At 37.0% G+C, this 15,511-nt stretch overlaps 1 long non-coding RNA gene across 1 annotated transcript; it reads left to right on the plus strand.

Annotated features, from left to right (window-relative positions):
• Positions 1–12,074: 12,074 nt before the first annotated feature.
• On the plus strand, positions 12,075–13,828 carry LOC138896735 (uncharacterized). Its single transcript, XR_011410136.1, has 2 exons — positions 12,075–12,445; positions 13,566–13,828. It is a non-coding gene; the product is annotated as an uncharacterized lncRNA (long non-coding RNA).
• Positions 13,829–15,511: the final 1,683 nt, after the last annotated feature.

A 15,511-nucleotide genomic window follows, 5' to 3' on the forward strand; every position in this document is an offset into this window, starting at 1 on the left:
CTTACGGGCTCACAATATCATGGAAACTAGCCCGAAACAATGATATGATGTATCAATAAATAACAACTGAGACTGAGATATGATATGAAATGCATGAACATGACTGAGTACGTAATATCAATAAAATCAGTGAGATGACAGCAAGAAATGACCATTAGGGGTCCCAACAGTACCGGCATAAAGCCTAAACATGATATATAGCATGATTGACAACTCAATTACTTTATCACATAATGAAAACACGGATATCAACCAGATATAGTCACTATACAGTGCCATGGAATCAATCAGGCCGCAATTCTCACGGTGCACGCCCGTCACTTGGCATGTGCGTCATCTCAATACCAATCGTATAGCACATAGTTCGGGGTTTCGAACCCTCAGAACCAAGTTTGAAAGCGTTACTTACCTCAAACCGAGCAAATCCTTACGTCGAAATGCCTTTGCCTCTCAAATCGGTCTCCAAACATCCCGAATCTAGCCACAAGTAATACAATGCAATCAATATAGGCTAAAGGGATCAATTCCATAAGAAAAGTACTAAATCATAGCCAAAAATCCGAAATCGGCTCAAACCATCCTCGGGAACCACGTCTCGAAATTCGACAAAAGTCACAACACCCAAAATCCCATTCACTCACGAGTCTAACCATACCAAGTTTATCAAAATCCGACATCATTTGATCATCCAAATCCCCAAAATCCACTCTCCAATTCTCAAGCCCTAAGCCCCCAAATTTCACTTTAAAATCTCACTAATTAGGTGGGGAAACAAGTTTTATGATCCAAAACGAGTACAAGAAGCTTACCTCAATAATCACCTCGAAAATCTTCTCCAAAATCGCCTAAGTCCGAGTCTAAAATCGTGAACCCTTCCTTTTAAACCTTCTGCCCAGACTTTTCGCATCTGCGGACATATTGTCGCACCTGCGACGCCGCATCTGCGGTGAAAATGCTGCTTCTGCAGAAGTCACTTGCACCTCCAGGGCCCGTACCTGCGCTCCAGGTTCCGCACCTGCGAACGCGCATCTGCGGCCCTGGCCTCGCTTCTGCGGAGTCACTCTCTCCAAGCTGCCCCCGTACCTGCGCTACCATAGGTGGGGGAAATTCTTTGCACCGGCGACCCCTGTCCTTCATGACCTTGCCCGCATCTGCGATTCATGCCATGCCTCTACGTGCTCACACCTGCGGTGCCCACTCTGTAGGTGCGGTTACTGGCGAGTAAGTGTCAAAGTAATCAAGGCCTTCCTTTTGTCTATAACCTTTGACAACAAGTCTTGCCTTATATTTGTCAATAGTGCCATCAGCTTTCACTTTCCGTTTAAAGATCCATTTCAAACCTAAAGGCTTATTTCCTGGAGGAAGATCTACCAATTCCCATGTATGGTTATTTAAAATTGATTGAATCCCACTATTGACTGCCTCTTTCCAAAACGCTGAATCAGAAGATGACATAGCTGCTTTAAAAGTTTGAGGCTCATTTTCAAGCAAGAATGTCACAATATCTGGTCCAAAGGAAGTAGATGTTCTTTGACGTTTGCTACGCCTTGGATCTTCTATACTTGGAGCATTTTCCTTTGGTTCTTCCCGAGGTCGTTTAGGTCTTTCACTTAACGACTCACATTCAGTTTTATACGGATAGATAGTTTCAAAGAATTCAGCATTATTTGATTCCATTACCGTATTAATGTGAATTTCGGGATTATCGGATTTATGAACCAAAAACCGACATGCTTTACTGTTTGTAGCATATCCAATGAAAATGCAATCAACAATTTTTAGTCCGATTTTAACCCTTTTAGGTAAAGGAACTTGTATCATTGCTAGACACCCCCACACTTTGAAATATTTCAAGTAGGGTTTTCTTCCTTTTCATTTTTCATATGGAACAGATTACGTTTTGCTGTGGGGTACTCTGTTGAGTATTCGGTTAGCTGTAAGGATAGCTTCGCCCCACAAACTCTGCGGTAATCTGGAACTTATTAATAAATAATTCATCATTTCCTTTAATGTCTGATTTTTCCTTTCCGCAATTCCATTGGATTGAGGTGTGTAAGGTGCAGTAGTTTGATGGATAATTTCATATTCCGAACATATTTCTGCAAATGAAAATTCATATTCTCCACCCCTATCACTTCTAATCATTTTGATCTTTTTATTCAATTGATTCTCCACTTCATTCTTGTATTGCTTAAATGCTTCAATTGCTTCATCCTTACTATTAAGCAAATAAACATAACAATATCGAGTGCAATCATCAATAAAAGTAATAAAATACTTTTTCCCACCTCGTGATATTGTCGACTTCATATCACAAATGTCAGCATGAATTAAGTCTAAAGGATTTGAATTCCTTTCAATAGACTTATAAGGATGTTTTAAAAACTTAGACTCAACACATATTTGATATTTTGATTTATTACACTCGAATTTAGGGAATACTTCTAAATTAATTAACTTCCGCAAGGTTTTGTAATTGACATGTCCTAAACGAATATTCCATAAATTATTTGACTCCAATAAATAAGAAGAAGCTGAAATTTTATTCATACTGTCAACAACCATTATATTTAGTTTGAAGAGGCCCTCTATGAGGTATCCCTTTCCAACATGCATTTCATTCTTGCTTACAACAACTTTATCAGAAACAAATACACATTTGAATCAATTCTTAACAAGCAAAGAAGTAGAAACTAAATTCTTCCTAATAGTAGGAACATGAAGAATGTTGTAGAGCGTTAAAACCTTGCCAGAAGTCATCTTCAGGAATATCTTCCCATAACCTTCAATCTTGGCTGTTGTAGTATTTCCCATGGAAAGCCCTTCTTCGGGACCAGCAGTAGAGTAAGTCGCAAATGCTTCCTTGACAGCACAAACATGTCGAGTGGCTCCAGAGTCAATCCACCACTCCTTCGGATTTCCAACTAGGTTTCATTCCGAAAGCATTGCACACAGATCATCAATGTCATCATTCTTCTCCATTATGTTGGCTTGTCCCTTCTTCTTATACTTTTTCGTGAGACGACAATTAGGGGCTTTGTGAGCAGTTTTTCCACAATTGTAGCAGCTGCCCTTGAATTTTTTTTTGTTCTACTCCTTAGTCTGTCTAAAAGACCTCTTTCTCTTCTTACTTTTTGGAGCAGTCTCCTCAACGATATTACCTCCAATGATCATTGAATTTCCACGAGAATTCTTCTCGGCTGTTTTGTTGTGTTCCTCAATCTTGAGACGAATCACAAGACCTTCCAACTTCATTTCTTTGCGCTTAGGCTTAAGATAGTTCTTAAAATCTCTCCACGAAGGAGGCAATTTTTCAATCATTGCAGCCACTTGAAATGCTTCATTCACGACTATACCTTCAGCAATAAGGTTATGAAAAATAAGTTGAAGCTCCTGAACTTGGGTTCCAACAGTTTTGTTGTCTATCATTTTATAGTCTAGAAACTTGGCGACCACGAACTTCTTCAAGCATGCATCTTCAGTCTTGTACTTCTTCTCAAGTGCGTCCCACAATTATTTCAAAGTATTCATCGCACTGTACACATTGTACAAGTCATCCTCTAAAGCGCTTAAGATATAGCCTTTGCAAAGAAAATCTGCTTGCTTCCACGCCTCAACAATCATGAATTTCTCGTTATCCGGCATGTCCGCAGCAGGCACTGGAGGTTCTTCACTAGTGAATTTCTGCATACTAAGTGTGGTAAGCCAGAAGAACACCCTTTGCTGCCATCCTTTGAAGTTGGCTCCGGAAAATTTCTCCGATTTCTCTGCCGGTGGAACAACAGTCTGGCTTGACGAGGCTATCCTCGTTGCCGCAACAGTCGCAGAAGAATTTCCGTTATCAATTGCCATTTCTCACTGTAAACAACAGAAGAATTCAATTAATGGCAAAACAAGAACAGTAAACAATACTGTTATTAACAAAAAAAACTGTATGTATAATAAATAAAACCGAAGTTTTTTATATATTGTTTCATAGAAAACGATAAAGTTTTTATGTTTTCAAATCATTTTATGAATTTCAATACTCTGATGAAGTTTTTTATATCTTCAAATCAGAATAGTAAAATTTAGAAGGAGTAGAAAACCACACTGGTTTTAATCTCTACAAACAAAATACACAATATAATAAATTAATTTCCTTAAGATTGTTATAAATCTATATTGTTGTAATAAACAATTAAACTTTCTGAAATATATAAACAAAACATAAAGTTAGTAATACTTGTTTAACGAAATAAATTCTAGAAAAACAATATAGGAATAAATTGAGCCCACTGAATACACAGTGTGTCCTTAAGGAAATTATTCCCCTCAAGTACCCGAGGTGCTGGAATATATCCTCCCAGGAAAGAACGATTTAACTCACCGGAGGGTTGGTACCAAAACGCCGGTGAACAGCGAGTCACTAGAAGGCTGTAAAAACACACTGGAATTTTTGTGCAGAAGAAGAAGAAGAAGATCAGAAAATTTCGTAAGGAAAGATTTTGGGATTCAAACTCTATTTATAGAGTTGCTGGCATTGTTTCTGAAAAGGTTTGCAACCTTTCAGAAACAGCCATGGCTGTTGGAACAGGGTCGCAGGTCATGGGTTATTTCGGATTGAATTTTTTGTTAATTAATTAATTGAAAGGAATTTTGTCCAAAAATATTAATCAATCAATCGATCTTTTGACCAAATCTGAATCCGAAGCCGAAGCCGAAACCGAAGCCGAAGCCGAAACCGAGCCGATCGAGCTACGACGATGACGGCGCGAGGCTTGCCTTCTTCTTGACTCTTTAAGAGCTAGAAGAAGAGCAATTATATATATACCCATCAAAAGCCTTTTCTTCCTCCAATATGGGACAATGTCCCTTTGCCAAGGAAGGAAACTCAAATATTTTATTTTTCCTCCATTTCTCATTCGCCCTCTTTAAGCTACACAAGCTTAAAATCCCAATAATCCCCCACATGAATTGGGAATGGCTATAAAATAAAGGAATGCACGGACGTGTGTGTGTTTTACATGCAAGAATTAATTGCATCTGGATAAGTAGGTTTCCCTTTGAACTTTCCGTAGTGAACTTATATCGGATATACTCGGTCAATCGGTAGATTTGATATCTTTGAACCGTCGAGCTTTGTTGTATACCTAGACAACATAAGTCACACAATCAATCCTTAACCATCTATGGTTCTCACGGTTGTGTTCGTTTCAGCCATGAACACCGCCTGGTTTCATGAGTGCTTAGAGAATGGGCCTTTACTTTCATTCCCCTTGAAGCGGCTTACACTTCACACTCACATAGGTGATTTCTAAACGTGTAATCCTATAGACACACTATCTGGTCATATCCTGCCAGACTTAGCAAATCATTAAAAAACCTTTAAGCTTTGTTGACTCATCAAAAAGCCTTAATGCTTTACCTCGATTTTTGAACATTGTCTTCATCACGATAATGGGTTGAGTTATTTGACAATGTTGAACCGTCATTCATAACTTTGTTTGATCCCTTTAAACCTAGCTCGTGGGATCTCCAGTCTGCTAGGTAGAGTTGCCGCCATGATGACTTGTCCTAGACCTTAACCACATTCCCTTTGATGATCTTTCAACTGCCTTTCTAGATAGGCCTTTTGTAAGTGGATCTGACACGTTATCTCTTGACTTTACGTATTCAATTGTGATCACACCACTAGAGAGTAGTTGTCTAACGGTATTGTGTCTCCGTCGTATATGACGAGATTTTCCGTTTTACATAACGCTCTCTGCCCTGCCTATTGCTGCTTGACTATCACAATGTATACAAATAGGTGCTAAAGGTTTGGGCCAAAATGGAATATCTTCCAAGAAATTCCGGAGCCATTCAGCTTCTTCACCGGCCTTATCTAAAGCTATGAATTCAGATTCCATTGTAGAACGGGCGATGCATGTTTGTTTGGATGATTTCCAAGACACTGCTCCACCCCCAATTGTGAAAACATATTCACTCGTGGATTTAACTTCAGATGATCCAGTGATCCAATTTGCATCACTATATCCCTCGATCACGGAGGGATATTTGTTATAATGCAAAGCATAATTTTGGGTATGTTTGAGATACCCCAAAACTCATTTTATTGCCATCCAATGTATGTGATTGGGATTACTTGTAAACCGACTCAATTTACTAATAGCACATGCTATATCTGGTCGCGTACAATTCATGATATACATCAAACTTCCCAATACTCTTGCATAATCCAGCTGTGAGTCACTTTCACCTTCATTCTTTTGAGGTGCATAACTCACGTCAATTGGAGTCTTGGCAATTTTGAAATCCAAATACTTGAACTTGTCAAGTACCTTTTCAATGTAGTGAGACTGTGATAATGCTAGACCTAGTGGAGTCTTGTGAATTCTGATTCCTAAGATCACATCATCAACTCCTACGTCTTTCATATCGAATTTGCTAGCCAACATGCGCTTAGTAGCATTTATATCTTCCATGTTTTTGCTCATTATCAACATGCCATCAACATATAAACAAACAATGACTTCATGACCTGGAGTATTTTTAATGTAAACACATTTGTCGCACTCGTTGATTTTAAACCCACTTGCCAACATTGTTTGGTCAAATTTGGCATGTCATTGTTTGGGTGCTTGTTTAAGTCCATAAAGCGACTTAACAAGTTTGCACACTTTCTTTTCTTTACCAGTTATCACAAAACCCTCAGGTTGTTCTATGTAAATCTCTTCCTCTAATTCTCCATTTACGAAAGTTGTTTAACATCCATTTGATGGATTTCAAGACCATACACGGCCGCTAGTGCCACTAACACCCTAATAGATGTTATCCTCATTACTGGCGAGTAAGTGTCAAAGTAATCAAGGCCTTCCTTTTGTCTACAACCTTTGACAACAAGTTTTGCCTTATATTTATCAATAGTGCCATCAACTTTCACTTTCCGTTTAAAGATCCATTTCGAACCTAAAGGCTTATTTCCTGGAGGAAGATCTACCAATTCCCATGTATGGTTATCCAAAATTGATTGAATCTCACTATTGACTGCCTCTTTTCAAAACGATGAATTAAAAGATGACATAGCTGCTTTAAAAGTTTGAGGCTCATTTTCAAGCAAGAATGTCACAAAATCTGGTCCAAAGGAAGTAGATGTTCTTTGAAGTTTGCTACGCCTTGGATCTTCTATACTTGGAGTATTTACCTTTGGTTCTTCTCGAGGTCATTTAGGTCTTTCACTTAGCGACTCATATTCAATTGTATACGGATAGATGCTTTCAAAGAATTCAGCATTATCTGATTCCATTACCGTATTAATGTGAATTTCGGTATTATCGGATTTATGAACCAAAACCCGACATGCTTTACTGTTTGTAGCATATCCAATGAAAACGCAATCAATAGTTTTTAGTCCGATTTTAACCCTTTTAGGTAAAGGAACTTGTACCATTGCTAGACACCCCCACACTTTGAAATATTTCAAGTTGGGTTTTCTTCCTTTTTATTTTTCATATGGAATAAATTACGTTTTGCTGTGGGGTACTCTGTTGAGTGTTCGGTTAGCTGTAAGGATAGCTTCACCCTACAAACTCTGCGGTAATTCGGAACTTATTAATAAAGAATTCATCATTTCCTTTAATGTACAATTTTTCCTTTCCGTAATTCCATTGGATTGAGGTGTGTAAGGTGCAGTAGTTTGATGGATAATTCAATATTCCGAACATATTTCTGCAAACGAGAATTCATATTCTCCACCCCTATCACTTCTAATCATTTTGATATTTTTATTCAATTGATTCTTCACTTCATTCTTGTGTTGCTTAAATGCTTCAATTACTTCATCCTTACTATTAAGCAAATAAACATAACAATATCGAGTGCAATCGTCAATAAAAGTAATAAAATACTTTTTCCCACCTTGTGATGGTGTCTACTTCATATCACAAATGTCAGTATGAATTAAGTCTAGAGGATTTGAATTCCTTTCAATAGACTTATAAGGATGTTTTACAAACTTAGACTCAACATATATTTAACATTTTGATTTATTACACTCGAATTTAGGGAATACTTCTAAATTAATTAACTTCCGCAAGGTTTTGTAATTGACATGTCCTAAACGAATATGCCATAAAGCATTTGACTCCAATAAATAAGAAGCTGAAATTTTATTCATACTGTCAACAACCATTACATTTAGTTTGAAGAGGCCCTCTGTGAGGTAGCCCTTTCCAACATACATTTCATTCTTGCTTACAATAACTTTATCAGAAATAAATACACATTTGAATACATTCTTAACAAGCAAAGAAATAGAAATTAAATTCCTCCTAATAGTAGGAACATGAAGAACGTTATTGAGCGTTAACACCTTGCCGGAAGTCATCTTCAGGAATATTTTCCCATAACCTTGAATCTTGGTTGTTGCAGTATTTCCCATGGATAGCTCTTTTTCGGGACCAGCTGTAGAGTAAGTCGTAAATGCTTCCTTGACAGCACAAACATGTCGAGTGGCTCTAGAGTCAATCCACCACTCCTTCGGATTTCCAACTAGGTTTCATTCCGAAAGCATTGCACACAGATCATCAATGTCATCATTATTCTCCATTATGTTGGCTTGTCCCTTTTCTTATACTTTTTCGGGAGACGACAATCAGGGGCTTTGTGACCGATTTTTCCACAATTGTAGCAGTTGCCCTTGAATTTCTTTTTGTTCTACTCTTTAGTCTGTCCAGAAGACCTCTTTCTCTTCTTACTTTTTGGAGTAGTCTCCTCAATGATATTAGCTCCCATGATCGTTGAATTTCCACGAGACTTTTTCTCGGTTGTTTTGTTGTCTTCCTCAATCTTGAGACGAATCACAAGATCTTCCAACTTCATTTCTTTGCGCTTGTGCTTAAGATAGTTCTTGAAATCTTTCCACGAAGGAGGCAATTTTTCAATCATTGCATCCACTTGAAATGCTTCATTCACGACCATACCTTCAGCAATAAGGTCATGAAAAATAAGTTGAAGCTCCTGAACTTGGGTTCCAAGAGTTTTGTTGTCTATCATTTTATAGTCTAGAAACTTGGCAACCACGAATTTCTTCAAGCATGCATCTTCAGTCTTGTACTTCTTCTCAAGTGCGTCCCATAATTCTTTCAAAGTATTCATCGCACTGTACACATTGTACAAGTCATCCTCTAAAGCGCTTAAGATATAGCCTTTGCAAAGAAAATCTGCTTGCTTCCACGCCTCAACAATCATGAATTTCTCGTTATCCGGCATGTACGCAGCATGCACTGGAGGTTCTTTACTAGTGAATTTCTGCATACCAAGTGTGGTAAGCCAGAAGAACACCCTTTGCTACCATCCTTTGAAGTTGGCTCCGGAAACTTTGTTCGGTTTCTCTGCCGGTGGAACAACAGTCTGGCTTGACGAGGCTATCCTCGTTGCCGCAACAGTCGCAGAAGAATTTCCGTTATCAATTGCCATTTCTCACTGTAAACAACAGAAGAATTCAATTAATGGCAAAACAAGAACAGTAAACAATATTGTTATTAACAAAAAAAACTGTATGTATAATAAATAAAACCGAAGTTTTTTATATACTGTTTCACAAAAAACAATGAAGTTTTTATGTTTTTAAATCGTTTTATGAATTTCAATACTGTGACGAAGTTTTTTATATCTTTAAATCAGAATAATAAAATTCAAAAGGAGGAGAAAACAACACAGGTTTTAATCTCTACAAATAAAATATAGAATATAATAAATTAATTTCCTTAAGATTGTTATAAATCTGTATTGCTGTAATAAATAATTAAACTTTCTGAAATATATAAACAAAACAGAAAGTTAGTAATACTTGTTTAACGAAATAAATTCTAGAAAAACAGTATAGGAATAAATCGAGCCCACTGAATACACAGTGTGTCCTTAAGGAAATTATTCTCCTCAAGTACCCGAGGTGCTGGAATATATCCTCCCAGGATAGAACGATTTAACTCACCGGAGGGTTGGTACCAAAATGCCGGTGAACAGCGAGCCACTCAAAGTCTGTAAAAACACACTGGAATTTTTGTGCAGAAGAAGAAGAAGATCAGAAAATTTCGTCAGGAAAGATTCTGGGATTCAAAATATATTTATAGAGTTGCTGGCATTGTTTCTGAAAAGGTTTACAACCACAGGGTCGCGGGTCATGGGTTATTTCGGATTGAATTTTTCGTTAATTATTTAATTAATTAATTAAATAATTGAAAGAAATTTTGTCCAAAAAGATTAATCAATCGATCTTTGACCGAATCCGAATCCGAATCCGAGCGAGCGAGCGAGCAACGACGACGACGCGAGGTTTGCCTTCTTCTTAACTCTTTAAGAGCTAGAAGAAGAGCAATTATATATATACCCATCAAAAGCCTTTTCTTCCTCCAATATGGGACAATGTCCCTTTGCCAAGGAAGGAAACTCAAATATTTCATTTTTCCTCCATTTGTCATTCACCCTTTTTAAGCTACATAAGCTTAAAATCTCAACACTAAGTTCATATGACAGAAGACATATGGAAATGTAACAGATTACAGATCCACAAAATGTGCTAGATCAACAGAATGGTATTCATACACCATCAGAATTCTGAGTATCAAACCACATTTACAAATAATTAGAAGTTAAATTACTATGCATTCTTTCCCTTGATCGATGAAATATCAATTCCAATGTGGATGTCTGCTCGGGATACTTTCAGTCAATTTTTTGGGAAACAACACATGGGAACTTCACAATGAAAAGAAGCAAATAAAACCAGAAAAAAGGCTCTCAACCCTATAATGAATAAGATAACTATGTAGCTAATACATACCTCTACCAATGGCAAGCGGTGCGGGGCGGGTTCTGCCTTAACCCGCAAAATTTCAATCCGCCCCGCCCCGCATAGCATTTTACCCATATTCACCCGCCCCGCATCCCATCCGCGTCTACCCGCCCCGCCCAAAATATTTATTTTTTAAAAAAATTGTCTTATTTTTATGTTTATTCATTTGTGCTTTCAATTATATTTGTATATATGCCATTGTCAATCTAAATTTTTCCTTTTTAACGGTAAGCAATTAAGTAGATAAGCATACAGAAGCTAAACACTAAGACTGAACATTAATAACAATATCTTTTGTTATTTGTGTTTTTCTTTTTGCTTTATAATTCATTTAAGTATTTGTAAATTTAAGCTGGATTCTCTCACTATTTACAAGAAAGATAAGCACCGAAAAATTTGAAAGTTTTCACCGAAATCGGAAGCTAAATCACAGAATAAACCAAATTAAATTCTTAAGGTATTAATTGCTGGAAGTTAAGTCTACAGGTTTAGGTGATAGAACGATTTCAATACTTAATATGATTTGATTTCTATATAAAGAATTTGAATCTTCTGCATTCTACCACTGATAGAGAGCTTCAGGCTTCTGTCTTTAGAGGTAGAGCCGAGTGTGAGCACATAATTTTTGCCTAATATAAAATTACTCCTAAAAATTACAAAAACAAATAGCTTTAAATTATTTTATAGAATTTTTCTCTATTGTTTTACTTAGTTTTCTTTGTACGTACTCATGTTTGATGCATTTTTTAAGTTGCATTTTTAAGTCCTAAAGAAAATGCAAAAATATTTTGAATCTTTACATTTTTAGATTTTAATTGCATTTGTAAAACACTAAAAATACCAAAAATACATTAGTAACTTTACATGCATTTGTTAGCTAAATGAATTAGTTAATTGTTAATAAAATAGGTCATTAGATTAATTTTGTAAATTAGTTGAAATTAGCAGTGTTAAATAAATTGGTTATTCTTGAAAAAGAAAAGAAAGGAAAGAAAGGCTATTTGCCTTGTCATCAAATTGGGCCAGTTTGACCAGCAGCCCAGTCAAATCTACCCGCCCCAATTCACTTAACCTAGTCCTATACGGTCCGGTTCCCCTTTAACCCAAAACGACCCCGTTTTGACATCTTCAAATCCCCGCCGTTCATGCACCAGATCCAACGGCCTAGAACTCAACACCCCCTTTAGATTTAATTGTCTGAATCCCTTCCTAACCCTAGAGACCCCATTACATTTCATCTCTTTCACCCCTCTCTCACCACTTGTTGTCTCCGCCGCCGAAAATCGCCCTACGGCGGCGGACAGTCTCCAAACGACCCCAAATCGTCACCACACAATCCCTAGCCTCCCCTAATCACTAACCTACCATTAGTTTCCCCAAAATCCCTACCAAACTTGTCAACTTTCAGATCTAAAAATTCAGAAAAACTAATCTTTCCCTCTTCTGATTTCTTGGGTGATACCAACTCTTTGTGGTCTAGAACTTAAGTTAATTGATTGCTCTTGATGAGAGAAATCTATTGACGTTGATTTTAGCTCATTTCAAAGTCATCGGAATTTGACTGGCCCATCATATTCCCATCGCTGGTTTGTTTGAGGTCATAAATAGGTAAATTCCACTCTCATTCCCTTTTAAATTAGTTGATTCTGGTCATTTTCCCTCTTTTTTCTGATTGGTTCGTATGAAATTTGTTGAGTCATTTAGGTCTATTAAATTTGTATTGGATTGAGCATGATCAATATCATTTAAGGATCAATCTCTTAGTTTTGTTGGTTCTGGTCATGTTTCGTTAATTGGGGAAGGATGGTCATATGGTTCAATTTGTTTGGGGCTGACAAAGGTAATTAGTGGGCCTCAGGCCCAGACTGGTATAGCCTGGTCTTTTTACTCATGGCCCAGAACCTAAGAAGATATAGGTTAAAAGGCATGGCAAAAATAGGGAATCTTGCTTAGTCATTTAGGGAGTTTCTAGAAGGTTTAAAGTGCAGTAAAAAACAAGGGAATTGAGGTCATTTTAGTTAAGTATAGAGAGTAAAAGGGCTGGAAAAATGAGAAAACAACTGTCCTTTTTCAGTTACAACAGGTGCCCTTCTTTCCTAAAAATCAGCTGACATTCCCTAAATTCACGCTGAAATATTCCCCATCAGACCCTCTCTCATCTTATTTTGAGCATAGCATATATCGTCAAGGCACTCATCATTCTTCTCAAATACACTCACAGATATACACCGATCATCTGAGAAAAAACTCCAGAATTCCTTCTTTATTCTTGTTGATTTATACACTGATTTCTAAAGGAAAAACACTCTGAAGTTTTAAAAGAGGTGGTTAAGCTTCAAGCTGTGAAAGTTCAGACTCTATTTTGGTTCTTCACTGTTATTTCTGCTGCTAGAAATCACTGTTTTTCTGCTGCTAGAAATCACTGCTTCTGCTGGATTCTGCTTTCTTTCCTGATCTTATTTGTTCAAGTTTGTTGTTGTACTGCTATTTAGGTATGTGCCTAATTAAATTGTAACTTTCAGTTGGTGTTTGAACGAAGCATAAGTGATGGTATTCTTTCCTATATATGATTTCATGGATTCAGCATGTTTGTTTAGGCTTCAAAGTTGCTATACTCTTCCTCTGTTAGTTTTTGATGTTAGCATGTGTTGAAGTTGCATTATAAATTGCTGAATGGTCGTCGACTAGTACATCATCTCTTGACAGCATGTTATTATTTGAATTGAAGATACGCGCCTGAAATGACACTAAGGATGGTAAAGAAATGGGTTTGACCACCAGTTGGTTAGATTCATTCCTGAAGAAGCTCAGTTCCATCAGTTTAGTCATGGGAGTCAATAGCCTCATGACTCCCTGTTTACTCATGTCAATATGCAAGAAAGATCGGATATTAGTTTGGTTGTTTTTGAAACTTTGAAGTTTAAATTGTAGACTAATGGTTGTAATAGCATCATATGAAGTTTGAGATTTTTAAAATTAGTCATTTGTAATCTGTGGTGTGTGTATTGTTAATTTTAGTTTTGTTACAACTTCAAAGCTGTAATTAAATCAAGTTTTCCACCCAAGTAGCTTTATCATGTTTGCATAAATGTTCTGACTCTTCAAACTAGTTCAAGATAACGTTACAGATTATAGTATGAGTCAAAGTGAAGCATAAAAAAAAAATAGTTTGGCGAGTTTATTTCGTGCACAATATGATTAAATGCACATCTTCTGAGGCAAAATCCTAGGAACGTTGGTTTACATAATTAGAATCGTTGTTTAATGCCTTTATCTTATTCATTTTCAAAGTATAGCTTCCATATAATTGTAGTCGAATTGGTGTTATAGATTAAATTAGTGAATTGTTCAGTTGGTTCCCTTTAATTCCGGCTATTGATAAATTCAGGCTATTATAAATAATAAGGGCTAAGTGTAACTGTGTGACACTTCATGAAGTGGGCATGGGACGAATGTGAGACAGCTTTACCAAAAATGGATTCAGGACAGAGAGGCCGCTCATAGAATGGCCCATTTCTCTTTAAAAGAGGAACGATCAAACAATTCTCAGTTTTCTCCGACGATTCAATTAGTTCACGTATACATCATTTCCACAAATTCATATCCATAATCATGACTTCAAACGTAATCCAAAGTAGTTTAGGAAAGTAATTCACGAACATTCGTAGTTTGCTTTATGCGCGTTTAAATAAAATGATCGTGACTATGGGTACGGTTCTCGTGTCATAGTCATGATATGTGATCCCCAAGTCGAGTGTGCGTTTCACATGGTGCGATTCGCAATGTGTACAAAAACAAACGAGTGCGCGACATCGCGATTTGTTCAAACAAATTCCATAAATACTAAAAGCGGTTTTTAAAAGTAAAAAATGCACGTTAGGTTTCAAATATGCAATAAATCAGATAATTAGGTCAATTATTAATAGTTGAGTAATCGTGCTAAAATCAGAATCTGGGAATGCCTAACACCTTCTCCTGGGTTAACAGAATTCCTTACCCGGTCTTCTGGATTTCGCAGACTTTAAACAGAGTCAAATTTCCTCGATTTGGGATTTAAAATAAACCGGTGACTTGGGACACCATCATAATTTTTTCAAGTGACGACTCTGAATTAAATAAATAATTAATCTCATTTCGAATAATGTCACTTTAATGGGAAAAACTCCCTTATCTTCGGAAAAAGGAGGTGTGACACCGAGAGGGGAACAAAAAAGACCGAAGAGAATTAGCAGAAAGTCACAAACCTGCAACCACACCCGCACCGCACAGATATTCAAAAAGATATATTTTAATCCGCCCCGCACTGCCTCACTCCCGCATTTGTCTAACCCCCCCTCCCCCGCACCCGCACCACCCCATTACCATCCCTACATACCTCTGTGATGCAACATTGACAATGATAAGGATGTTTCCCTTGTAAATGCTGAGATCAACATCATTACCCTCAGCATCCTGTAAAAGTCAAATGAAGTTCAGTATTACAAAATCTTATCAAGATTACAGCTTAAACTGTATTATCCTGAGAAAAAAATACTCTCAACCTTAGTGTTATATAAATGAAAAAGCACTCAAAACCAATTTTTTTTAACTATAAAGAAACGAAAACGAACCCCATGTTTGGATAACAAATACTACAACAGACCTTAGTTTGTTGCGAGCCCTAAATGGATACCA

Source organism: Nicotiana tomentosiformis, chromosome 8, assembly GCF_000390325.3.
Source record: "Nicotiana tomentosiformis chromosome 8, ASM39032v3, whole genome shotgun sequence".
Lineage (NCBI taxonomy): Eukaryota > Viridiplantae > Streptophyta > Magnoliopsida > Solanales > Solanaceae > Nicotiana > Nicotiana tomentosiformis.